This window comes from Tachyglossus aculeatus, chromosome X1 (assembly GCF_015852505.1).
Source record: "Tachyglossus aculeatus isolate mTacAcu1 chromosome X1, mTacAcu1.pri, whole genome shotgun sequence".
Lineage (NCBI taxonomy): Eukaryota > Metazoa > Chordata > Mammalia > Monotremata > Tachyglossidae > Tachyglossus > Tachyglossus aculeatus.
The window spans coordinates 21695764-21720725 of NC_052101.1; the positions used below are offsets into that span (position 1 = coordinate 21695764).

The 24962-nt window shown below is 44.8% G+C and overlaps 1 protein-coding gene across 5 annotated transcripts in view; it reads left to right on the forward strand.

The window, feature by feature from the left end:
* The window catches only part of FBXW11 (F-box and WD repeat domain containing 11), a 142496-nt gene that overhangs the window by 14882 nt on the left and 102652 nt on the right, over positions 1 to 24962 (forward strand). The window contains exon 2 of one of the 5 annotated variants that reach the window (XM_038772352.1): positions 12753 to 12914. The exons of the other annotated variants lie outside the window; for them this stretch is intronic. The gene's annotated coding sequence lies outside the window, so the exon portion shown is untranslated. The remainder of the gene's footprint in view (positions 1 to 12752; positions 12915 to 24962) is intronic. 5 annotated transcript variants of the gene reach the window in all.

Below are 24962 nucleotides of genomic sequence, written 5' to 3' on the forward strand. Positions count from 1 at the left end.
GTGTCTTATCAAATTTAAAAGCTAAACAGTAAATCCTCAAAAAGACCGACAGTAATCAAAACCAAACAAAAATGACCATAAACCCTTTTGTGTGATGTGTATGTGCTTTCTTTATACTTTAGATTGTCAACTCCAAGGGTAAAAACCTATCAGTATTAAAAATTACTTGTTTGTGGTAGATCTTAACTTTTTTTTTTGTTTGGCAGCTTTTTTCGTGCCTTATAGGTTTAGGTTTATCACAGCGACTGATCATATATTTTTTTTTTCTTTTTGTGCCTTTGTTGTTAACATTGGAAATGGTGAACCCTTGTGAAATTCTTAGGTGGTTTGAGAACAGGGATTAAGATGTCCTTGAAATAAATACATTGTTTCCACGAATCCATTCCTGAGGATCAAGGCCATCACGGTTTCTGCTGGTGAGAAAAGGGAGTTAAAGCACTGATAATCAGCACCAAGAAATGATCTACATTGTTCGTTTATTTGACACCGTAGAAGGTGTCTGAGCTGACAGGGTCCCGTAGCTGCTGTTCGCAGCTGCCATTTTGGGTCACATTTTTCCTGAAGCTTTTGATCCAAAATAGCTCACCGATCGCTGCAGGAGAGGCCGATCTGTTCCTTAGTAACGTATAGCTGTGTTGTGATTAACAACCTAAGTTTTGCCGTATCTTTGCTCAACTCTGATTGACCTATCCTATTTGTGGTTGTGCCATTTTAGCTCGTTTAGCAGCTGTTTGGGTGCCCTGTTGCCTGTCATCCTCTGCCCATCCCCAGGCTGGTGGGGTTGTGCAACAAGCGTTGTTTCCGTGTTTGGGGAGCTTATTGGAGACCGAAAGGGGTGGTGGTGTGTACCTAGGGCAACCTATAAAATGGATTGATAAGGACAGCCCCAGAATGCCAGGTTTTCTGGGCAGTACCGCTCAGAGCGTGGTCAGCGTTCTGGGTTTTCTCCCCAAGCAAGTGTTTCTGGGAGCTGTTAGTCCAGGACGGAATCATCATCATCATCATCAATCGTATTTATTGAGCGCTTACTATGGGCAGAGCACTGTACTAAGCGCTTGGGAAGTACAAATTGGCAACATAGACAGTCCCTACCCAACAGTGGGCTCACAGTCTAAAAGGGGGAGACAGAGAACAAAACCAAACATACTAACAAAATAAAATAAATAGAATAGATATGTACAAGCAAAATAAATAAATAAATAAATAGAGTAATAAATATGTACAAACATATATACATATATACAGGTGATACATATATACAGGTGAATCTGGGCACATTCAGGCCTTTGGCAACATCCAGTGATGTTGGCTCGTTCAGTCAATCAATCAATCAATCATTAGTTCAGCTAATGGAGCGGTGTCCCGTCATGACAATTGAGCTTTCCAGGCCCACCAGTGCCAAATTTATGGTCACCCCATGCCTAACCAATCAAGCTGGGAGAGCTTTTCCCCTATTTGTAATTTATTTGTGTGTCTGTCTCGTCCTGTGGGCTGTAAGTTTTTTGTGGACAGGGATCACATCTACCGCGTCCCTAGTTTCTGCAGGTCGTGAATCTCCGTTGGCTCCCACGTCCCTAGTTTCGGCAGGTCGTGAATCTGCATTTGCAGGGAAGCAGCCTGGCCTAACGGAAAGACCACAGACCTGGGACTCAGAGGATCTGGGTTCTAATCCTAGCCCCACCACTTACCTCTTGTGTGATCTCGAGCAAGTCACTGAACTTCGGGACCTCAGTTCCCTCGTCTGCAAAATGGGGATTTAATTTTCCCTCCCCATTAGACTGTGAGCTTCATGTGGGACCTGACTGCCTTGTATCTAGTCCAGTGCTTTGTATTAATCCAGTACTTATTATTATTTTTTAAAATTGTCATTATCATCAGTATTACCAACTCTTTCGCATCGAATTCTCCTAAGGGCTTAGCACAGTACTCTGCACAAGGGCAAGGGCTCCATAAATGTCATAGATTGATTTAGACCTCACATTCAGCTGTGAGCAGCTTCATTAGTCATCCATAGCTATGTCATTTTTGAAAAGGGTAAGGAAGAGAAAAGTGTGTTTCCGACTGTGGGATTTTTAACCCACCCTTGCATTTTGGTGGGTGTTGTCACTGAGGTTCCTGGAGGCTCCCTGAGTATTCCCTGTTCTGCTGCTTTCCTGCTTTCTTTGCAGCTGGACAATTACCTTTTCGCTTTATTGTTAGAGGGATTTTTTAGGTACCCTTAGACCTATAATTAACTTTATGATATCACTAAAACGATCAAGTTTCGCAAACAGGCCATCTTATTTTTCCGTGGGCTCATCTAAAATCTAGATGTACTATCGATACTCAAAATCTGATCCGGTTGCATTGTTTCTCCCATGAGCTCAGTGTAGCTCTCAGCACAGAGCAAGCACTCAATTTATACTGTTATTAATTTGTTTCAGAATCTGGAGGAACACACCCCTAGGTTACAAATCTTTAAAGTATTTGGGATGCTAACCAACTGTGTAGCAGCCTCTGAGTCCAGGTGGGGCCTGGTTTGGACTGAGCTGGGCTTTGGGTTTCTAGTCTGGGGTGCGGATCCTTGTTTTTATCATTTACAAAACTAAAGCCAAGAAACTGACTTTCAGCTGTGCCCTATTTCTGTTCTATAAAGAGTGCATGTCCCCCCTACCCCCATTACTATGTAGTCAGCTCTTGATGTGGGATTCTCATTAGGGAGGATGAGGGGGGACGCAAATACGCTTTGACTGAAATAGCGTCTCTGAAGATTCTTTGATGTGTCCCGTAAAGATGACTATTAGGGATAGGCAGAGGAGCTTTATTGAACCAAGCACTCACTAGACTAGGAATTGGGGAGTATGAGTTTGGATTCAAGATTTGCCGTTGGCTTGTTAGCTGGCATTAGGCCAGTGGCTTCCCTGCTGTGGGCAACAGCCTCATCACTTGTCAGTGGAGATGGGAGAACCCTCAGTTTTCCGATCACGTGAGGGTAACATTCTCGACGAGGCCCATGTTGAAGAAAACTCATGTTTTCGTACATGCACCGAGGCCCTGCGGGTCACCATTTCCTCCACCGTTTCATCACGCTCTTTCCAGGCCAGTGAGTTCTGTGAGAAGAACGTTTCCTTATTCCCTCAGCGATCTCTCCAAAACACGAAGTGGGAGCCCGTGCAATGGAAACACTGAGTGTGCTCCATTTCCCGTTTCCCCCACGTACTGAGTAATAAGGGGATAGGTGAGAAAGTGTTTTCTGTCTTTCAGAGTTAAGCAGTCGATCCAAGTGGTAGAAATGGCACTAATACCGAAGTGGCACGCTTGTATAAAATTGGGAGGCTTTCGTGGGGGCTCTTATTGGAGTAGCTCTTGTGTTAATGGCAGAGTTAGTTCATTTAAGAAAGCAGGAAATTGTTAACATATTGTAAAGTCTGGATGCTTGTGTGGCATTTTACTACTTGGGTTAAATTGTACACATCTTAATCAACGTGTTGAGCGCTTATTATGGGCAGACCACTGTACTAAGCGCTTGGGAGAATACAGTAGTCACTAGACACATTCTCTGCCCGAAACGAGTTTACAGTTTCAAGATGAGTTTACGCCCTTCTTCCCCCACCCCCCTGCCTCAGTGATTCACGGTGGTGGCTATGGTACCTTGTCCCCTCTCTGCACTGATTGTACTTTTTTTACCGTAACCTCCAATGGAAAATTGATCCCTGTAGCACTCGTGTTAACAATTAGGAGTTGGGTGATGGCAGGCATTTAGCGTGGGTTAACTTTTCTCTGTGGAGTAACAGTATTTTTTTTCTAAACTTGGAAGGTAATATGGTTAAAATTCAATGTGTCTGAGACCCAGAGGAGTAGCAGCAATTCTTCCAGGATCAGAAAAGCTTGCGGGATGCCGCACAGATTGTCCTGCCACTTGCCTTGGCCATTATCAAGGACCTGGTGCACGGGGGGAGCAACGGAGAGGAAACACCCAGCCGCAAGTTTGGAATCAGCTCTGGTTCTGCAGAGTTTCGTCAGGTCGGCCGAGGACGCGTGTCACCGGGGGCAACCCTGGCCCAGGAAGCATGGCTGCATAGTGTCAGTTGAGGCTAATCTCAAAGGCGTCGCCTTCAGCCTTCTTGATGGAGGAAAGAAGCAGATGTAGGAGGGCAGCCACACACAATTCCTTCTAGAACCTTCCCCTAAGATGGGGTGAGGGCCAGAGCTGTGAAGTGTGCTTTCTGTCCACCGAGTTGGAAGCAGTCTTGCAGAAATAACTCCAGGGCCAGGCAGCAGCACCTGAAGCCTCAAAGCCTAGAATGGCGAATCAATCGGTCCATCAGTGGTGTTTACGGAGCGCTCGTTTGCAGCCGTCCCTTCCTTCCCGTGGGTGAGGATTCGGTTCAGCGCCCTGGGAACCTGAACGACTTCATCCTGCAAGCAAGGATGAAGTCTCTTAGACTCCTGGGCTCTGGGAACAGCTGCCTTCTTGTCCTAGTGGAGTTGGGTCCTCACCTGCAGGTGAAAGAAGAGGTCAGGTAATATTTACGGAGGATTCACCAGGTGTGCAAGGCACTCTGCATGGTGGGGGCGGGGTGGTGACGGGAGAGGCCTTGACGTTAAGGAAAGATGACATCCGTGCCGTATGCTTCATTTAGAGGTAACCACGCCAGGGCATATGTGTCAGGCTCATTCCCGTGGACGGACTCACACTCGGCGGTTTTACAGCTGCCCTTGGGACACACCTCCTCCAGGAATTTTGTAGAAATTGACAGCTCTGTAAAAAAAAAAAAAATACCAACCTACTGTTTTCTTGCTGAAGGGGGCACAAGAAAATGAAATCAACCAACAAAACAATCTCTAATAATGTCTTGCAGACAGCAGTGTTAGAGGGTAGGTCTTCTGCGGGGTGGGGGACAAGATTAGGAGGGGAGAAGAAAACAAGGAAGAGAGGAGGAGATAGAGGTAGAGAGGGTAAACAGAGGTGGGGAGACACGGTTCCTCTGGGGGAATTGGAAGTGGCTTCAGGTGGGCTTCATTGGGGAACAATAGGAGAGCTGGGTTTTTGGTGGAGCCTTGTAGGAGGGGAGGAACCAATGTGGCTTGGCAGAGAGGAAAGGGTTGAATGTTCCAAACCCAGGGAATGGTATGCACCGTGGCTGGGAGGTAAAGAGTGTGTTCAGAGGACAGTGAGTCAGTTTTTGTGACTGGGGTAGAGAGTGGAACGGAGGGTGCATTGAGACGGAGGAGGTTAGGGAAGACGGTACAGTTAGTGGAGATCAGGTGGGGGTTTGAGGGAGTTGCCTAGGAATGCAGAGTTGGATGCCGCTTCGGGAATTTCTGATCGCTGACTCCGTGGAGCCTCCTTTGAAAGGTGAATTGTGATGGCATTTTATAGTTTCTCCCTCTTCCGACACCATCCTTCCCTCCCTCCCCCCACCTGCCCCTTCCCAATGAAAGTAATTCTCCCCAGAGGTGACTAAAAGGCTTATCACCCATAGATTGGAAGCATCAGTATCTCCCTCCCCCCCCTGCCATCATTCTTGGGTTGTGAAATTAAAAATAAGATCCTACTTTACTGTGGGTATGGTCTTCTTGGACAGACTGTGGTAATTGGGCAGTTACATCTGAAAGGACTTGTCTGAAGGAAGAGAGATGGCAGTTCAAATGGTTCACCGAATTGGCCGCTCGGATTCTTTTGGAGAGAAATACGATCGCCTGTCGGTGAAACGGTGTCACTTATCCTGCTCGGCATATGCAGTTTGGTGGTTCCCCGAGTCTGTCCAGAAGTTGCCTGGTTGTCTTCAGAGCTGGCCCGATGCTAATGCAGGGCCTGGATTGGACCCAGGAGATGGGAACATTTGTGATGTCCCCGGAGCCCTGGGCTGTTATTTTTGCGGTCTCTGGGTGGCTATTGCTTGAGAAGACTGCTCCGCTTGGGTCTGCGTGCTACTGTAGGGGCCGGAGAGGAGGTGTGAAGCAGCGATTCCAACTTCACCCCAGGCTGGCCGAGTCCAGTGGGATGGAGACAGGGCGGAACCGAGGCAGCACTGATTAGGGAGAGGCCCTGGGCAGCTGCTGCTGCTCTCTGCTTTTGGCCAGTGGAGCCTGTGTTTCTTGCCCAGTTTCCACTAATGCCCGCTGCCTTCCAGGGGAAACTGTGGTGCCCTGGGCTCAGAGAAGTCCTCAGACCAGCTAGGACTCATTGAATGGTTCAGGATTCTCCTCGTTCCCCTTTTAACGACGCTGGTGGGTTGTAGTTCTGTGCTTCTCTGCACTCTCAAGAGCCTGGATTGTGAGGGCCATCTTATTTATCGGCTCTCTTCATCCACTACTCCCCAGCAAGCTCTCTGCTTTCCACCCAACCTCATCTTCTAATTGTACATCACTCGTGAATAGATCTCCCGTCTCCGTCCCTTCACCCATGCTGTTCCTCCAGCCTGGGAATACTTTTTGTGCCAAACCCGTGAGACCACAGCTTCCCTCAGGTTCAGAGCCCTCCTGAGTCCCCCTAAAACCTTCCTAAATTCTAAAAACCCTCCAAGAAGCCTCCCCGAGGTAGTCTCAGCACCCAAAGTCGTTTCAACTGAACAGTCAGTGTTTACACTCATCCGTAGCACTTGTGGATTATATGAATATCTGATTGTAAAGGCATCTGTTCCTAGTATTCTACTTGTAAGCACTTCTATATCCCACCCCAGTTTGAATGCAGTGATAATAAGTGTGGCATTTGTGAAGCACTTGCTATGTGTTAAGCACTGGAGTAGAAAAGGATTGTTAGTTTGGACACAATCCCTGTCCCACGTGGGGCTCACTTTAGGAGGGAGATCAGGAATTGAGTCTCCATATTACAGATGAGGAAACTGAGGCACAAAGTGGTTAATTGACTTGCCCAGGGTCACAGCAGGCAAGTGACAATGTTGGACTTAGAAGCCAGGTCTGTGCTCTTTTCAGTCCCCGAAGGCAGGAAACATGCCTTGTACCAAGCAGTTGGTATAGTATATTGCACCAGGTGGGCACTCAAATCAATCAGTCGTATTTATTGAGCACTTACTGTGTGCAGAGCACTGTACTAAGCGCTTGGGCACTGTACTAACTGTACGAATGGAATTACTACTGTGAGGTGTTCCTAGCCCAGGGATTTCCTTCAGTAATACAGCATGATTGCTTGTGTTTGGCCATAAAGAACTGTGACCGTCTGATTTCTGAAGCTCTTGTTTCCTGGGCGATAGTAATTTTGTTTTCTACTGTATAAAAAAAAAACCCAGCCTGTTGTTTATTACTTTGTTAAATTTCAGCTCATCAACGTTGCTTTTCAGAGAGCTGCCTCTTTAGGCAAATAAATGAACCAGATAACCCTGACTATCCAGTTAGGCATCTTTAGCGTACATCTCTTCATTATTTTAAGAAAACTTAAAGGTTGTAAAATATTTCTACTGAAGGGAGCGTTTTGTTTTAAATGCCTAGAGTGACGTTTCTTTTTCCAAATAATGGTTCAAGTGTATCGGAGAAAGCGGATTTGATCTGCTAAGGAGATGTAATTCTAACAACGAGCGTTCTAAGTATTAGAAGGTGCCCAACGTCCCATTTTGGCAAGCTAACTTGATTTTAAAATGGAATTCTAAATATATCCGGGTTGTTAGCCCAGTGGATGAAACCTGCAGGTGGAAAGTTTCTGGCCATAGCCCCTTATTTGAAAAGTCTGTAATCTCAAATCAGAGTTCTTGTAGAAAAGCCAGAAAGATTGGCGTGTCGGAACTTGTGGGAGGCGGGGGTAATGGTTGGGGGGGGGTGGAGGAGAAGAGAAGCTGCAAGAGTTGAGAGGGTGAAGAGTTGTAAGTCACTGTACTGGCAAGAGTCCCAGGGTCATTTGCCGTGACCTTCAAGCTCTTAAGGCTGCTTCTCTAATAGGGGAATAATGCTGGTTATAAGCCAAGTAGAATTAATCGTTCCCAACCATTCAGATTGGCTTATAACCTTTTATAGTGTTCTGGTGTTTCTCACAAGAGTTAACAGCTCATAAATGCTAAGGCATTTGATTTCATTTCATTTAATCGTATTTATTGAGCGCTTACTGTGTGCAGGGCACTGTACTAAGCGCCTGGGAAGGACAATTCAGCAACAAAGAGAGACCCTCCCTGCCCACAGTGGGCTCACAGTCTAGAAGGGGGGAGACAGACAGCAAAACATGTAACAGGCATCATTCATTCATTCGTGTTTATTGAGCACTTACTGTATGCAGAGCACTGTACTAAGCGCTTGGGAAGGACAATTCAGCAACAAAGAGAGACCCTCCCTGCCCACAACGGGCTCACAGTCTACAAGGGGGGAGACAGACAGCAAAACAGGCACTAGAGAAGCAGCGTGGCTCAGGGGAAAGAGCCCGGGCTTTGGAATCAGAGGTCATGGATTCAAATCCCGGCTCCGTCAATTGTCAGCTGTGTGACTTTGGGCAAGTCACTTCACTTCTCTGGGCCTCAGTTACTTCATCTGGGAAATGGGGATAAAGACTGAGCCCCACGTGGGACAACCCTATCACCTTGTATCCTCCCCAGCGCCTAGAACAGTGCTTTGCACATCGTAAGCGCTTAACAAATGCCATCATTATTATTATTATCACTCACTCCTTCATTCTGTCGTATTTGATTGGAGAGGCAAGCAAGTACCACAAGTGAAGCAGAAAGTATTTTTGGGTTCTAATTAGATCCAATGAAAGGAGGATCCGTTGTTCCAAGAATCCCTCTCTCTCTCCTCGGGTTGGGTGGAAAGGCCTCCAGTTGACTCCATGCTCGATCCACAAACTGGGATGGTTGTAAAACATCCCTCTTGTCTTTAGAGCAGCGTAGTTCCTCAGGAGAAGAGGCGTTAGCAGCAGTTCTGTGGCTTATATCTTTCAACATTGCAGATCCACGATACGGAGGGCGACGTGTTCCTTCGGTGAATCTGCTCCCTTAGGGTTGTTTTTTCTCCCCTTCCTAAGTTGGATGGAAGGAATTGCCGGGAAGCACCAGCCAGCCTTAGTTTGTAGAACTGGCCTACAGCACACGAGTCAACAGTAGGCTGGAGTTAAAAGAAGAGATCTGAACCGAATTGTTTGAAGGGGTGCCCTGACCCATGTCCTTGGAACAGCCCAAATCAGTCAGTCGGTGGTATTTATTAAGGGCTCACTGTGTGCAGAGCTTGTACTCTCCCTCAGTGCTTAGGAGAAGCAGTGTGGCTCAGTGGAAAGAGCCCAGGCTTTGGAGTCAGAGGTCATGGATTCAAATCCCGGCTCCTCCAGTTGTCAGCTGTGTGACTTTGGGCAAGTCACTTCACTTCTCTGTGCCTCAGTTCCCTCACCTGGAAAATGGGGATTGAGACTGCGAGCCCCCGTGGCACAACCTGATCGCCTTGTAACCTCCCCAGCGCTTAGAACAGTGCTTTGCACATAGAAAGCGCTTAATAAATGCCAGCATTATGATTATTACACAGAAAAGATCCCTGCCCTCAGAGAGCTAACAATTTAGGGAGTGACGCAGACATTAAAATGCACTTCAGGTATGGGAGGTAACCCAGTATCAGGATATGCATGTAAGAAGGGAGGGATAAATACCTAAGAGCGTTGCGTAGGAGCTGGGCGTAGATGTGTTGAGGAGCTTCATGTTCCAAGATGTTCATCAGGCAAACCGTGGTATTTATTGAGTGCTCTGAACTAAATACTTGGGAGAGTTCAATGCATACTGACCTCAGGGGAAGCAGCATGGACTAGTGAATAAAGTGTGATACCAGAAGTCAGGCCCGGGTTCTAATCCCGGCTCTGCCACATGTCTGCTGTGTGACCTTGAGCAAGTCACTAAACTTTTCTGGACCTAGTTACCTCACCTGTAAAATCAATCAATCAATCAGTTGTATTTATTGAGCACTTACTTTGTGCAGAGCACTGTACTAAGCGCTTGGGAAGTACAAGTTGGCAACATATAGAGACAGTCCCTACCCAACAGTGGGCTCACAGTCTAAAAGGGGGAGACAGAGAACAAAACCAAACATACTAACAAAATAGAATAGAATAGATAGGTACAAGTAAAATCAATCAATCAATCGTATTTATTGAGCGCTTACTTTGTGCAGAGCACTGTACTAAGCGCTTGGGAAGTACAAGTTGGCAACATATAGAGACAGTCCCTACCCGACAGTGGGCTCACAGTCTAAAAGGGGGAGACAGAGAACAAAACCAAACATACTAACAGAATAGAATAGAATAGATAGGTACAAGTAAAATCAATCAATCAGTCGTATTTATTGAGCGCTTACTTTGTGCAGAGCACTGTACTAAGCGCTTGGGAAGTACAAGTTGGCAACATATAGAGACCCAAGTGGAACATGGGCTGTGTCCAGCCCGATTAGCCTGGCACATAGTAAGCACTTAATAAATACCATTAAAAAAAGAAAAGGAGCTTACACTCTAGGTGGGGAGACAGGCATTAAAATAAATTAGAGGCAAGGGGAATAGTAGAGTAAGAATATGTCTCTAAGCGGCACGGGGCTGGAGTGGGAAATGCGAGTTAGGGAAGGTCTCTTGGAGGAGATGTGCTTTCAATAAAGCTTTGAAAGTGGGAAGAGTGTTGGCCGGAGCTCCCGGCCAGAGGGAGGAAATGGGGTCGGCAGCGAGGCGGACGAGCTCGAGATACAGTGATACTATTGATCCGTGTGCTAAAAAGACATGTGATTCAACAGTCGCTTCCAACCGCTCCACCCCTAAAGACTGTCCTTTGTTTTGATCTGCAACTGTTCACCAGAGAGCCTGACACCATTTGCAGCTTGGTGCTGGGACTCTTTTTCTTCCTGACACCATTATCAGTCAGCTGTTCTCTGCTGTCTGCCAAGCTGACTTTTCTGGCACTATTAAATCCCACCCCACTGCTATGCCACATCATCATCATAATGACATTTTTTAAGCGCTTATTACGTGCAAAGCAGCGTCCTAGGCGCTGGGGGAGACGCAAGGTGATCAGGTTGTCCCACGTGGGGCTCACAGTCTTCATCCCCATTTTACAGATGAGGTAACCGAGGCACAGAGAAGTGAAGTGACTTGCCCAAAGTCACCCAGCTGACAAGCGGCGGAGCCGGGATTAGAACCCGTGACCTCCGACTCCCAAGCCCGGGCTCTTTTTACTGAGCCACCCCGCTTCTCTGTGTTAAGCTTCACCATGCCCTTAAAGTGCAAGGGATGGAAGGACAATTGGGAAGGACAATTTTACACTCACTGTGTGTTGTTGCTCTGTTCCAGCTAAACATGGAGCACAAATTTGGCTGTTTTTCTATCATTACTCCCTTCCCAGGGCCTGTCTGGAGGGCTTGTACTGTAGCAATCATCAGTTTAGTAATGGTGACTTACATTCTAAGACTTCATTGCTGAAGACTTTCTTTTGCCTTTTAATATTAACAATAACCTGTAGGTGACATTGGTGAAGCATCTGAAGAAATCACCAATTACGCTCCATCCCGGGTTAAAGGGGGACTGAAGAATCCTGATACCTTAGAAGGAAAAAAAAATCAGGGATTTAAAATTGGTTCAGACTTAATATTTCAGATACTACACTGCCCTAGAATTTGCCATATTGACATTACTCTGTGCCTTCAGCCTCCTAAAAGATAAGTTGGCTGCCTTAATTTGATTTCCCATTTCTCTGTCAGTCGTTACTGTACTGTTCAGTTGCCTGCCGAGGCAGCAGAGTTCAACTGAACTCTAGCTCTGACATGAAAGGAGATGAAGATTAAAGTCGCCAAGCAAGGCCAGGATGTCCTCAGTACTGTTCTCTTTCGGCAGAGGTTCATTCTGACGCAGTATGATTTAATCCTCGTAATTTTGAGTTGAAATCTGTGACTTTATGAAAAAAATTACTCTTGGGGTTTTTAACCGGTTCCACTAACCTGTAAATACCGCTCTGAAATGTTTCCATCCCAGTTTTGTCATTTTTGCATACAGGTTAATGAAAGAGCTAGTTTAACAGCGAAATAAGATAGTTCAGCCCATTAAACTATAAGTCTAAGTAGTAGGCTGGGCACCAGGAGCAGTGTGACTGTCATGAACATACTGGATTGTTTGAATGAGAATGCAGTTTAGTGGCTGGCTAAAGCTATAATTCGGCTTTCTTTTTTTTTTAAAGAAAGTGACCCAAGAAAGTAAAATTATCTTACCACTCAACTATTGCACTTGGAGTCTGGATTCTGCTTGGCTCAGTAACGGCATTGTTCGTTCTCGGGCTGGTTGATAGTGATGTGGTCAGTGGTTGAACCAGCCCTCCTGCTAACAGAGGATTCCTCTGGGGGGGCCATTTAGTAGATGGTTGGATGCCCCTGTTCCAAATCTAAGGTGGGAAAACTTTGTCATGGTTTTGATGGAGAACCGATTAGTGAAAAAGGAGCAAGGAATGCCTGTCATATCCCAGTGGCTCCAATTTGGATGGCCGGTAGGGCGTGTTCAATGAGCGAAACGTTGGGTGGCCGGGTAGAGGAGCTCAGTTACCAAATTTGCAAGTGGAAATTGGCAAATTCTTTGGTTATCGGTAAGGTTGTGTGCCTTGTGGTTTTTCTTTTTCTTTCTGCCAATCTCTGATACAGACTGTTTTTAATACGGAATCATTTCTACGAAATCCGCTGCCTCAGGATTGGTGAAGAGCAGGTCTTGCCCATAACCATTTTTCCGTGCCTCAGATCCACCACTCCATTGACCCTTCCATTACTTAGTGGCCATTCTTTGCCACTGGTGCCATGGTGGGTGTATGGATTGCTTTCTGTCTTTCCAACAGTTACCGAAGTGCATGTTTGGGATTTGGTTGAAGAAAGCTGGATACAGTAAGCTGGAGGAATCTTGGAAGATGATTGACTGCTGTCTTTTCTCAGACTAGTCTGAAAGGGAAAAACCCCATTCATTCTGGATTGGTGGATCTGAAGTACAAACTATTTTCCAGGTAAGCAATTACCCTGTATGTTTTGTTTCGTGGCTTTCAACCCCCGCAAAAAACCTCACTCGTTTTCTTCAAGACCACTTTAAGTAGCATATTGAATCACCGTTAGATATTAGTCTGAACGCTCAGATTTGGATCCGTGTGTTGTATGGCATTTGAGAAAGTGTTTTGGTAGAAAGTTTCATTCCAGTGCAAACCATGGGATTAAGAACACAATTTTGAGACTTTTTCTCGGCCAAAATTAGATGACTACGTGTAATTAACAGGAACAGGAGGGAATAGTTAATAAGCCGATTAACTCACGTGATTCTGCTTATTTTAGAGTAGGGAATGGGGTGGGGAAAGCTGGAAAAGAAAACCAGATACCTAATTTTAAGAAGCTTTTCAAGGTTACCTATTGGTCATAAAGTATTTCAGTAGTACAATATTATGGACTCCGTTGCTTAGTGCTCCCTTTCGAGGTCCCAAAGTAACGTTTAGGTGCCTTTTCTGATTTCACCCTTCAATATAATCCTTCCTAGCTGGTTTAGTGAGGTGTCCTTTTTTAAAAAAAAAGAAAACTTGCTTTGGTTGATGTGTCAGAGTCAGGTTGGGAGAGGGAATGTGTACCTTGGTATTATCTGCTTTACCTATGTGATTAAAAAATTAACTGGAAGACAGTAGGAGCTCCTTGTGGGTGGGGAACATGCCTATCAACTCTGTTCCATTGTACTCTCCCAAGTGCTTAGTACAGTGCTCTGCACATAGTAAGCGCTCAGTAAATATTATCATCAGCTTCAAGTTCATATAAAATATGAAAGTATAGGAGAGGAAATGTATTTTAAATATTTCATCAATTAACTGAACAGGAAAATAGCTGTGGATCTGATGAACTCACAGTTAACTTCATGCTTCTGTCAATGTCCCTTTTAATAGAGTTTCTTGATTTCTTATCCATCTGGTAATATAGAATGACTTTTCTTAACTTGCCAGCTTTACACATTTCATTGATTTTCCCCCCCGCCCCCCCCAAGAAGTAGTAGTTCTGCCCCTTGAGAGGATGTGTAATTTTTTGTTTTTGAAAAATGATTTCAGAATTTCCAGTACCAGGAACTATGCTCTGTTTCAGATTGTTTACTACCTCATAAAATTGACAGCTTCAATCTTTTCTTGCCTGCTAATGTATTGCTTGAGTCAACCCAAAAGGTTCTTTAGCACCAAATAAGTGATTATTCCCCGTTACCCCCAACAAAGGAGGAGTTTCTTTCCAGAATGGAAGTTCTCAAACTTGTCATTTTCATATAGTGAATAAAATAATTTCTGGTTAAATGTTCCTGTAACTATGCAGCACTCTGCATTTGAGGTTCATTTACTCTTTATGAATTATTCCTATTTGCCCCACCTTAGACTGAGTGTAGCAGCTATTTCCTTATTGCAGTGATTCTCATATCAACTCGAGTGAAGGATCATAGACTGTCCTAAGTGACAGCATGAGACTACCATTAGCCTTTACCCATTTTTCTTCCTTTTTCTTTATGACTATACAGAGCTGACTGTTCATTGTATCTGCCAGAGTTCTTCAAAAGTAGCAGCTGTTGCATGAGAGTCTTTTAAATTTCCCCTTTCTCTACTCCATAGTGTCTTTTCTCAGTTCCCTTAAGGATTTTCTCCTCCAATTTCACCTGCTTTTTTGAAACTTCACAAAGTCCCAATGAGGGAGAAAAAAAATCTGTTTTCAGTGAGTGTTAGTGCCCTGAAGAAGTAGTGGAGTGGTGCTTCCTTAAGGTGCATTTTCAATTTTTACCTAAATTCTTATTCATTGCCTAGGATTTTTTTAAGGCTCTGACCTGCCCTAATTTGCTAGACTTAGATCATAAGGTACTTATGCTCCCTTAAGATTTTTGTATTCAGGAACCTCAGTGTTGTTTAGTCAGGAGGTTATATTCCTATAGAGTGTATGGACTGTGAGCTTCACATTGCTTAATTATTTGTACACTTTTAAGCCTTTTTCATATTCTAGTTTATTGGTCTTCTGTTTCTGGCATTCCCTCAAACTGTAGCACCACAGTCTGCTAGGAAAGAGAGAAATGCTCATTGTAAAACCATACTGAGCACCTGTTTCTGTTGTTAAGGCTAAAAACAGCAAGCTGTCATCAGAACAGAGAAGCATTGACTTAAGAAAATAAACCTCAGGTTATTTCAGCAATAGAAACTATTACAGTCTAAAACTTTGTGCTTATCTTTTTGTTCATATAGCACTTTGGGATAATAGAATATTCTTCTTTCAATTACAACTTCAGTTTGCGGAAGAGCAAATAAAATGTTTCGGAAAACATTTGTGGTGGAGTGTAGTTCAGGAAAGAGACGACATGGACAAATGTAAATTCAGTTATCTACAGTTCATGTTAATTCAGAATATCCACCCACAGTACCGAATCACAGCCATGAAATCTCTATATTAGCATGGTCTATAGGTGTAAACCTCATAATGAAGGGCAGTAAAGGCACTGTTGAAATATACAATCAAGTAATTTTCTTTAGCTCTAGCTAGTAGTTTTTAGAAGTGAATATACTTGTAAAAACATCATCTACATGAAATGCGTGTAAGATTGTAGATTGTCTGTATTAACACGGGCCCTTCTGAAAAAAATTAATGAGCTCAAGTTTTACACTTGCTGGAAAAGGTAGCGTACCTATTTTAGGAAGCGTTCATTTTTACTGAACCCAAGGCCTTCCGCTGTAACCGTGATCTTTCTGGAGGTCCTTGCTTTTGATAAGCAGCATGGCCTAGTACATAGAGCATCGGCCTGAGAGCCAGGAGGACCTGGGTTCTAATCCAAGCTCCACCAGTTGTCTACTGTGTGACCTTGGGCAAGTCATTCACTTCTCTGTGCCTCATTTACCTCATCAGTGAAATGGGGATTAAGACTGAGCCTCCCACGTGGGGCAGGGACACTGTGCAACTTGATTCACTTGTATTTACCCCAGTGCTTAGAACAGTGCTTGGCACATAGTAAGCACTTAACAAATACCATCATCATCATCGTCATTCTTATTTTGCAGAATTTAGGAGACTTTTGTTTGCCAGCAGTGTGTTCACTGATTATCATTTTGAATTGGAATTATTTTCAGAATAAGATTTGCACACCTTTCCAGAAACGGATCTTTGAGGCGGGTCTCTTTTAACCTTCTCTGTTGGCTGTGGTTTTTTTCCATTTCTTTTTCCAATTTCTACCCTGCCACATGGATTTCTGTTTCTACAGTCCCCAGGTTGGTTATTGCAATGTACTGTACACGGAACCACTGTACGTAGACTACTTGGCTGTTTTGTCCATCCAGAATTCAGCAGCTTGACTGTTTAGGGTTCAAGGCATATGAAACAAATGGTAACTGTCTTGTAGACTGCATGCAGTATGTATATTAATAATCATCTCCCCTTCTAGACTGGAAGCTCCTTGTGGGCAGGGATCGTGTCTGCCAACTCTCCCATATTGTTCTCTCCCAAGCGCTTAGTACGGTGCTGTGCATAGAGTAAGTGTGTAATAAATATGATTGAATACCTGAGTACAGTACAAAAGCTCGTTCTGATTTTGATTTTACACAACTATTCGTATGGGACCAGACTTTCTTTTCCATCAGCTTCTCTCCCAGGCACTTAATACAGTGTTCTGCACCCAGTAAGTGCTCAATAAGTACTATATCAACTGAATGACTTTTTTTTTGGCGCTTTGCTAGTAGTTTCCGCCTTGAGTTGGGGGGTGCATGAGGCAGGGCCTTCTTCATGCAGGGCACCCCACTTCTGGGGCTCCTCTTTTCCCAGGGATTGGACACTTAGACTGTGGACCCGAGGGGCTCAGTGTAAGACTCCCTCTTCCATCCTGGCCATTGCGTTCAGAGGGAAGAGAAGATGTTAGAAAAGCATGGGCTTGGGGGTCAGAGATCACGGGTTCTAATTCCAGCTCCGCCACTTGTCTGCTCTGTGACCTTGGACAAGTCACTTCACTTCTCTGTGCCTTAGTTCCCTCATCTGTGAAACGGGGATTAAGATTGGGAGCCCCATGTGAGACAGGGACCGTGTCCAACCTGATTACCTTGTATCTACCCCAGTGCTTGGCACGTGGTAAGCACTTAACAAATACCATTATCATTATTATTATGTTTTCTTTGTGCCACCTTTGACTGAGGGAGGGAGTGAATGTAGATGAGGAAGCAGGTATGAACCCCTCCGCTGTGTAAGGGAAGCTCTGGGAAAAGGATCAGCGTGCTTTTCCCCCCCGTGCTATCCTCTTTTCCAGATCTCCTTTTCTTTACCCTCCCCTCACTTACCCAAGTGTTGTCACAAAATAATCTGCAGTTTCTTGAACATAAATGGAAGCTCTAGGCTCACACTGTGAGGTGCTTTACATGATTTCTGAGGATTATCAGGCAGAAAAAAAAGTGTTAAAACACAGCTCTTTGGAGAATGATGGAGGCGGGCAATCAGGGTGCAGCTGTTTTTAATCAAAGGTGTCATGCAATCCAAGAAGTGAAGAGGCTGAGCTGCAAATTCGAGACTTTCCCCTCCCTCCCCCAGTTCATTCATTCATTCAAATGTATTTATTGAGCGCTTACTGTGTGCAGAGCACCAAAAGACACAATTCTCATATCCAGCGAGGAGAAGAGTGGTAGAATTCAAAATTTGGAAAGCGTATGTATCTACTCGGTTTTGTTGTTGGGGGAAAAAAATGCACCTCTTGGAGAAATAAGAATAACCGTTTATGGAAGTAAAAGTTGTACACTTTAGCTTTTGTATTCACCAGTGAGGAGCACTTACTTCGGGTAAGTGAGTGGGGAGATTAACACCATATATCAAAAAGTAACTGGCTAAGTCATTTTGATATAGACGATATGCCAGTGGTATTTGAGTGCCTGCTGAGTGTGAAACACGGAACTGCATGCTTAGGTGTGAACAACAGAAGCAAGGTTTGTGTTCCTTGCCCTCAAGGAGCTTGCAGTCTGAAGTCAGTGCTTTCATTTAGGCAGCTGAAAGAGATTAGATTGGGTCGTTGTGATTGTGAGGAAGAATTTTTAAGTGAGGTGGGTGGTAATAAACCCATGTAGAAGAGGAATCACAGCATGTCTACCCACTCTGTTGTAGTGTACTCTTCCAAGCGCTTAGTATAGTGCTCTTTACACAGTAAGTGCTCAGTAAATACCACTGACTGATTAGTCTTCTTGGGGTCACCTTGAGGAACGTACTGGTAATAATAATGATGATGGTATTTGTTAAGCGCTTACCATGTACAAAGCACTGTTCTAAGCGTTGGGGGATACAAGGTGATCAGGTTGTCCCATGTGGGGCTCACAATTGTAATCCCCACTTTACAGATGAGATAGCTGGGGCTTAGAGAAGTTAAGTGACTTGCCCAAGGTCACATGGCAGACATGTGGCAGAGCCGGGATTCGAACCCATGACCTCTGACTCCCAAGCCTGGGCTCTTTCACTAAGCCATGTTGTATACTGTGGGGGATACAAGGTGATCAGGTTGTCCCACGAGGGGCTCACAGTCTTAATCCCCATTTTACAGATGAGGTAACTGAGGCACAGAGAAGTTAAGTGACTTGCCCAAAGTCACACAGCTGACAATTGGCAGAGCCGGGATTTGAACCCGTGACCTCTGACTCCAAAGCCCGGGCTCTTTCCACTGAGCCACGCTGTAATGCCAAGGAATAGAGATGTTCCAGTAGAATTTCAAATATCCCAGGGTGGCCATATGGTTTTATTCCTTGATTGTGTGTGTGTGTGTGTGTGTGTGTGTGTGTGTGTGTGTGTGTAGTTTAAGACCGCAATTGTAAGATCTATCACAAGTGAAAATTCAGCGCTTTTCCAACCTCGCTGTAGTTGTTCATTTTCTGGAAACCAAATTGCCATGGTTGCAGTGGGCATTATGCGAACTGTTGTCCATTAGTCACCGTAGAATGTAACGTGATGCCTGGCAGCTGTGTTAACCTTCTTGTCGCTGAACCTCAATGAGATGGGGGAGAGAGAGGGGTGCTAGTTAAATCTGGGGTTGAAACAGGGTGAAGGAGGAGATGGCTTGAATCAAGGGGAAGTTCATTTGGGTACTTAAAACAAAACTGGTCAGGGCTACTGATTTATGCTGAAAACATGGATGGAGCTGTAAATGTGAATTTCATTCCATAATAAAAAGAAGAACAGTAATTGTATTTTAAGCAGTTTCTATATTCCAATGACCCTACTAAGCCTTCGATAAATGCACTTCTGACGGTCTTAATGGTGACCAGGAGAAAGGGAAGACAAGAGGAAGCATTGTGCCTTAGTGGATAGAGCACCGGCCCGGGAGTCAGAAGGACCTGAGTTCTAATTCAGGCTCTGCCACTTGTCTGCTGTGTGACCTTGGGCGAGTCATTTAACTTCTCTGTGCCTCAGTTACCTCATCTGTAAAATGGCGATTTAAGATGGTGACCCCCATGCAGGACGTGGGTTATGTCCAACTTAATTAGCTCGTGTCTACCCCAGCGCGTAGTACAGTGCCTGGTACATGCTAAGTGCTTAACAAATGCAATAAAAAAATAAAGGGGAGGCTATCATGCTCAGAAATGGCTGAATGGGGGGAGGAGGAGCATATGGGGTAGTACCAAAAAAGAGTGCGGTTACTTTAATTTGACTTTACCTGTATTGTGCAACTGAGAAATAATGTTGAATCCAGCCGGTCCTGCCCCTAAAAATGTGCCCAGTGGTTCCCAAGGTTGTCAGATTTCAAGTCAATCTCACTTCCTTCTCAGGTGATGGGGAGAGATAGAGTATCAACAGGAGAGAGAGAGAGTGTGTGTGTGTGTGTGTGTGTGTCTGTCTGTGTGTCTGTCTGGGCCTGAACAATCTGGCCACAAAGTCCTCAGTTGTCCCTAAGTAACAACTTGCACTGTTCTTGCCAGCTACCTCAGTTGAATGAATTCATTGAATGCCCTCGGGGGAAGTGATCCAGCCACTATGGGGTGGGGATGTAGGAAAAATCCCAAAATGAACCGCATGGTCCCTTTGGTCGAGAAGCTTTCAAACACGCCTGGGCCCGCCCCAGCTTTTCTTCAGTTGCAGTCTTGGACCAGATGACCCTGGATCATCTTCCTTGACTGCCGTGGAAAGGGTCATGGATCTAAGGTCACAGGTCCCTCCCTAGCCCTGCCGTCCTGCCCCTCCTTTCTTTCAATCGTATTTATTGAGCACTTACTGTGTGCAGAGCACTGTATTAAGCTGGCACAATATAGAAATGGTCCCTACCCAACAGCGGGCTCACAGTGGCAAGTAGTTTTGCCCCTTGAATTGCAACACCCCCTTTTCTGCACCCCAGACTTAGACAGTTAGGGACTGTTTCCCTGAGTCCTGCACTGACACATCCTGCTGCCCTCATGATGGCCCTGGGCAACTGCTCCTAGACTCCTTGAACCATTAATGGTTGTACTCTGAGAGGAGTGGGGAGACCAGGTGGGGAAAAGGAGAAGATTGGCCTCTTCCTGCCATGGCTAGTGGTTGCGAGTTGAGGTTATTGCCACTCCATCTCTATAGGCTAGTTAATAATAGCCTTGTAGCGCAGTTTTTACCTCCTCCAAAGAAGCACAGGTTAACTTGGAGGAAAAGCCCTGGAAAAATATAACCCTAAAATGTAAGTACTTTTGATGAAAAGGTCAACTCTGCATTGTTGTCCAGAGCCAGTGTTCTTTTTGTCGATTCTCACTGTGCCGTGCCTTTCCATCAGAAAATACTTTGTCATTTTCTGTTTTCTCGATAGGTTAGCAGTGGTGCAGCCTAGGACAAACTCAATTCTGACATAAATTAGGTTAGGCTTAAAGTAAATAAGAAAGGACCCTCAGCTCACGATCCTGGATTTTCTTTAGAAATCCAAAGCATCATCCCTAGGGAGCTGGCCAGTATGGTTTAGTGATCATTGTGTCTGGGCCAGTTTACGTTCTGGAACCCGTTTGCAAGCCAGACTTTGAATGTTTTTCTTCCAAAAGCTCAGCCATTATGGGAGATCAGTCATGAACAGCTTCTTTCTTGGTCAAAAGAGCTTTCCTTTTTCCCTTTTTTTCCCTTCCCCCTTAAGAATCAAAACAGAAGACTGTGGAGGCGTCTCAGGATGAAAGGCCAGCCGTGGTCCCCTGTGGAACTGGGCATCACAGTGCCTGCCTCCTGGAAGAGAGGGAGCCTTTGCCAGGTTCTCCTCCTGTGGGATCGTTTTGGTTTCCTTGGCAACAGGGATGGTGCCCCACTCAGTTGATAACTTGTAGCTGTTGGAAAATGCGATTAGCCATTTGACAGTAGAACTCTTGTTGGAATTTTGGTTTGGGGCTGTACACTTTCCCCTTGGAGGAAACCACTCCCGTTGAGAACCAATATTTGGTTATTCGTGGAACCAGTTATGAAAATAACGGGCTTTCGCATAATTACGCCTTCGAATTCTGTGGCAGAGGAGTTGACTTTGGCGGTTTGAAATCAGAGCCCAACGAGTTATGTCGACAGTTTCGATTCATGAAGGTAGGAGGTTAGTGTTAATCTACCAGTAGTAGTTACGTCTTGCAGTTCTATCCATTTCATTCCAGAGTATGTGGTAGATTATAAACTCCCTGAGGGCCGGACCTTGTCTGCTAACCATTTTACTGTCCCAACCACTTAGAACAATGCTCTGCACAAAGTAAACACTAAGTAAATACTGTTAATTAACAGATAGCCTTATATATACATCTTTTGCCAAAAATCATTTCACTTTTACTCCTCAGATGAGAAAATCGAAGCACACAGCAAGGAAGTGTGTGAGTGTGTGGGTGTATGTTTGCGTGGAAGAGTGTAGAAGAAGCATTATGGCCTAGTGGAAAGAGCATGGGCCTGGGTTCTAATCCTGGCTCCGCCACTTGTCTGCTGTGTGACTTCGAGCAAGGCATTTAATTTCTCTGGGCCTCGGTTCCCCCATCTGTAAAATGTAGATATGAACTGTGTCCAGTCTGCTTAGTTTGTATCTACCCCATGGCTTGGTCCAGTCCCCAGCACATAGAAGACGCTTAACAAGTAGCATTAAAAAAAAAACAACTAAATCCATTTATCATGGTGCCTTAGGCAAAGCCCAGTTTGTTCCAACCAAAGCTCTTTCCTTTTCCCTTCAACTTGTTAGTTCTCACAAGCCTCCCAGAAGCTCACATGGATCTGTTGAACCTGGAGTATATTTTGTGTATGTCATCTGGGCCAGGTGAATAATTGCTGTTCAGTAAATACAGTTTCTAGGGTAAAACCCTGAATGGGTTGTATTTTTGGAACCCATCCTGCCCGAATCCCTGAATTACCTTAACTAAGATATATTAGAGGCCCTTCCCCTTCAAATGGTTGCTTCTTGGCCGTAGTGGCAAACAACAGACTCGGGGGTCCTGTTCTGGAGGAGAAAGTACTGGTTTAAGTGGGGTTTTTTCCTCATTGGAGGAGTCCGAAGCCACAATAGACAATTTTAAAATTATGCATTTAGCGCCTTTACTTCCCATTTGGCGGTGGGGTACCCATACAGGAGGCGGTAGAAGTCTGGTCTAGTGTAACCATTTTTGTGCTGGTAAGAGTCAGTTCCACAGGAAAATGGTCCGCGGGCCGATCTGGTCCACGCAAGGGCCTCTTCTAGGGGCGCAGGTGCAGTTTGCAGTGGAGCGAGTCTCTGTCTCTGTTTTAAGACCAGTTTCCGTCTAGGTGGACTCTAGAGACACAAATCTTTCAAACCTGTTGATGAGGTGCTTTGTGCCCTTCAAAACTCTATGCTACTAGTATTGATTCGTAATCTATTTGGAAAAGTCAAACATGCACCTGCGAGATATTCACTTCTGCTGCTTTGCCCCCTGTCTTTTAAAGATGTCGCCTCAGTGTCGTTTCTGATAGTCTCCACACTTGGGGATTTGAGCCTGATTGGACTCATTCATCCATTGTCATATTTATTGAGCACTTACTGTGTGCAGAGCACTCTACTAAGTGCTTGGGAGAGCACAATATAACAATAAATAGACACATTTCCTGCCCAGAGTGAGCTTGCAGTCTAGAGGGGCGACAGGCATTAAATAAATAAATAAATTACAGGTATGTACATAAGTGCTGTGGGGCTGGGGTGGGTGTTAAGAAGCAGCGTGGCTCAGTGGAAAAAGCACTGGCTTGGGAGCCAGAGGTCATGGGTTCTAATCCCAGTTCTGCCACTTGTCAGCTGTGTGACTTTGGGAAAGTCACTTCATTTCTCTGGGCCTCAGGTACTTCATCTATAAAATGGGGATTAAGACTGTGAGCCCCATGTGGGACAACCTGTTTACCTTGTATCTCCCCCCCACCCAGCGCTTAGAACAGTTCTTCACACATAGTAAGCGCTTAACAAATGCCGTCATTATTATTATGAAGGGAGCAAGTTGGGGAGATGCAGAAGGGAGAGGGCTTAGTCAGGGAAGGCCTCTTGGAGGAGATGTGCCTACAGTAAGGCTTTGAGGGGGGAGAGAGAGGCCTAAGTCAGTATGGGTTGATCTGGTTTTCAGGAGAAGTCAGGAAATGGATATTAGGGGCTTTAAGATGCTTAGCGTTTTACTAGAGGTTTGGTGTAAATATCAATATCAAAGAGTGAATAGCGTTTCATCGAGGTCACAGTCCCTTATCAGCATAAGGCATTGGAAATATGCTTAAGGCTCGTAACTGAAAAGAAAACAATTTTTCTCAGCTGTGATACTTCATTCTCTGAAAATGTTGAGCACACTCGGTGAACAACTCTGAGATATCAATTGCTGTGACACTAGCTGATAACCCTTGAGTAAAAAAAACTGTTTTCATCACTTGTAATTTGGTTCAGTGTCCTACCTAGTTGTTCCGAGCAACAGAGGGACCTAGGCGTGCAATGACTTTTTTTTTATGGTATTTAAGTGCTTACTGTGTGCTCTGGAGTAGATACAAGCTAATCAGGTTGGGCATAGTCCATGTCCCACACGGACTCACAGTCTTAATCCCCATTTTACAGACGAGGCAACTGAGGTACAGAGAAGGTAAGTGACTTGCCCTGAGTCCCACAGCAGACAAGTGGTGGGGCTGGCATTAGAACCCAGGTCCTTCTGATTGCCAGGCCTGTACACTAACCACTAGACGATGCTGTTTCTGATCTGTTGTGAAGCATGACCCTTCGTCTAGTGCCACTCCTTTTCAAACTTCTCTTGACGTAAGAAATGCCACTACCACAGGACGTCAACCTTCCCTCTAGCTTAGTATCCTGTTTCGGTTAATGGGGATAGATTGTTTGGAGGAATTGTGCGATGATTCCTTCGTTGACATCTATTGATCCGTCCAACATCCTTAACTTTCTCTCAAGTAATTCCTCATAGGCGAATCGCCCCTGAATTGACCCAAACCCCTCTCGAACCTCCTGATTCGAAGACCTGCAGGTAGCCAGTGTTAACTTATTTTTACATATGTACCACTCCCAGTTTCTTTCCTTTCATCGGTTTGTTTGTAATTCAGTTGATAAGGAGCATAGTCTAGTGGAGTCAGAAGGACCTGAGTTCTCATCCCAGTTTTGCCATTTATCTGCTGTGTGACTTTAGGCAAGTCACTTAATCTGTGCCTGTTACCTCATCTGTAAAATAAGGATTAAGACTGTGAGCCTCATGTGGGACAGGGACTGTATCCAACCTAATTTACTGGTATCTACCCCAGTGCTTAGTATAGTACCTGGCATGTAATAAGTGCTTAACAGATACCACAAATTATTATTATTATTGTTATTAATACATGTACTTCATGTTTCAGAAAGTATCCCCTCCTCCTGTGAGCTTGCTCACCCTCTACACACCTTTCATGATTTGTAGACTTTCATTGCATCTTCGCTAAGATTTTCTAGGTTGAAGAGTTCTTTTATTTTCAGCAGAAGGTTTTCCGTGCCCCTTGATCATCTTGACTGCCCTTCTGTGTATCTTCTCCACCTCTAACATGGTCTTCCGACACGGTGGCAGCCAGAACTACATGCAGTATTCCCGGTGCCAGCATGAAGACTTTGCCTTTGGTTTTCTTTTATATTTCTTTGC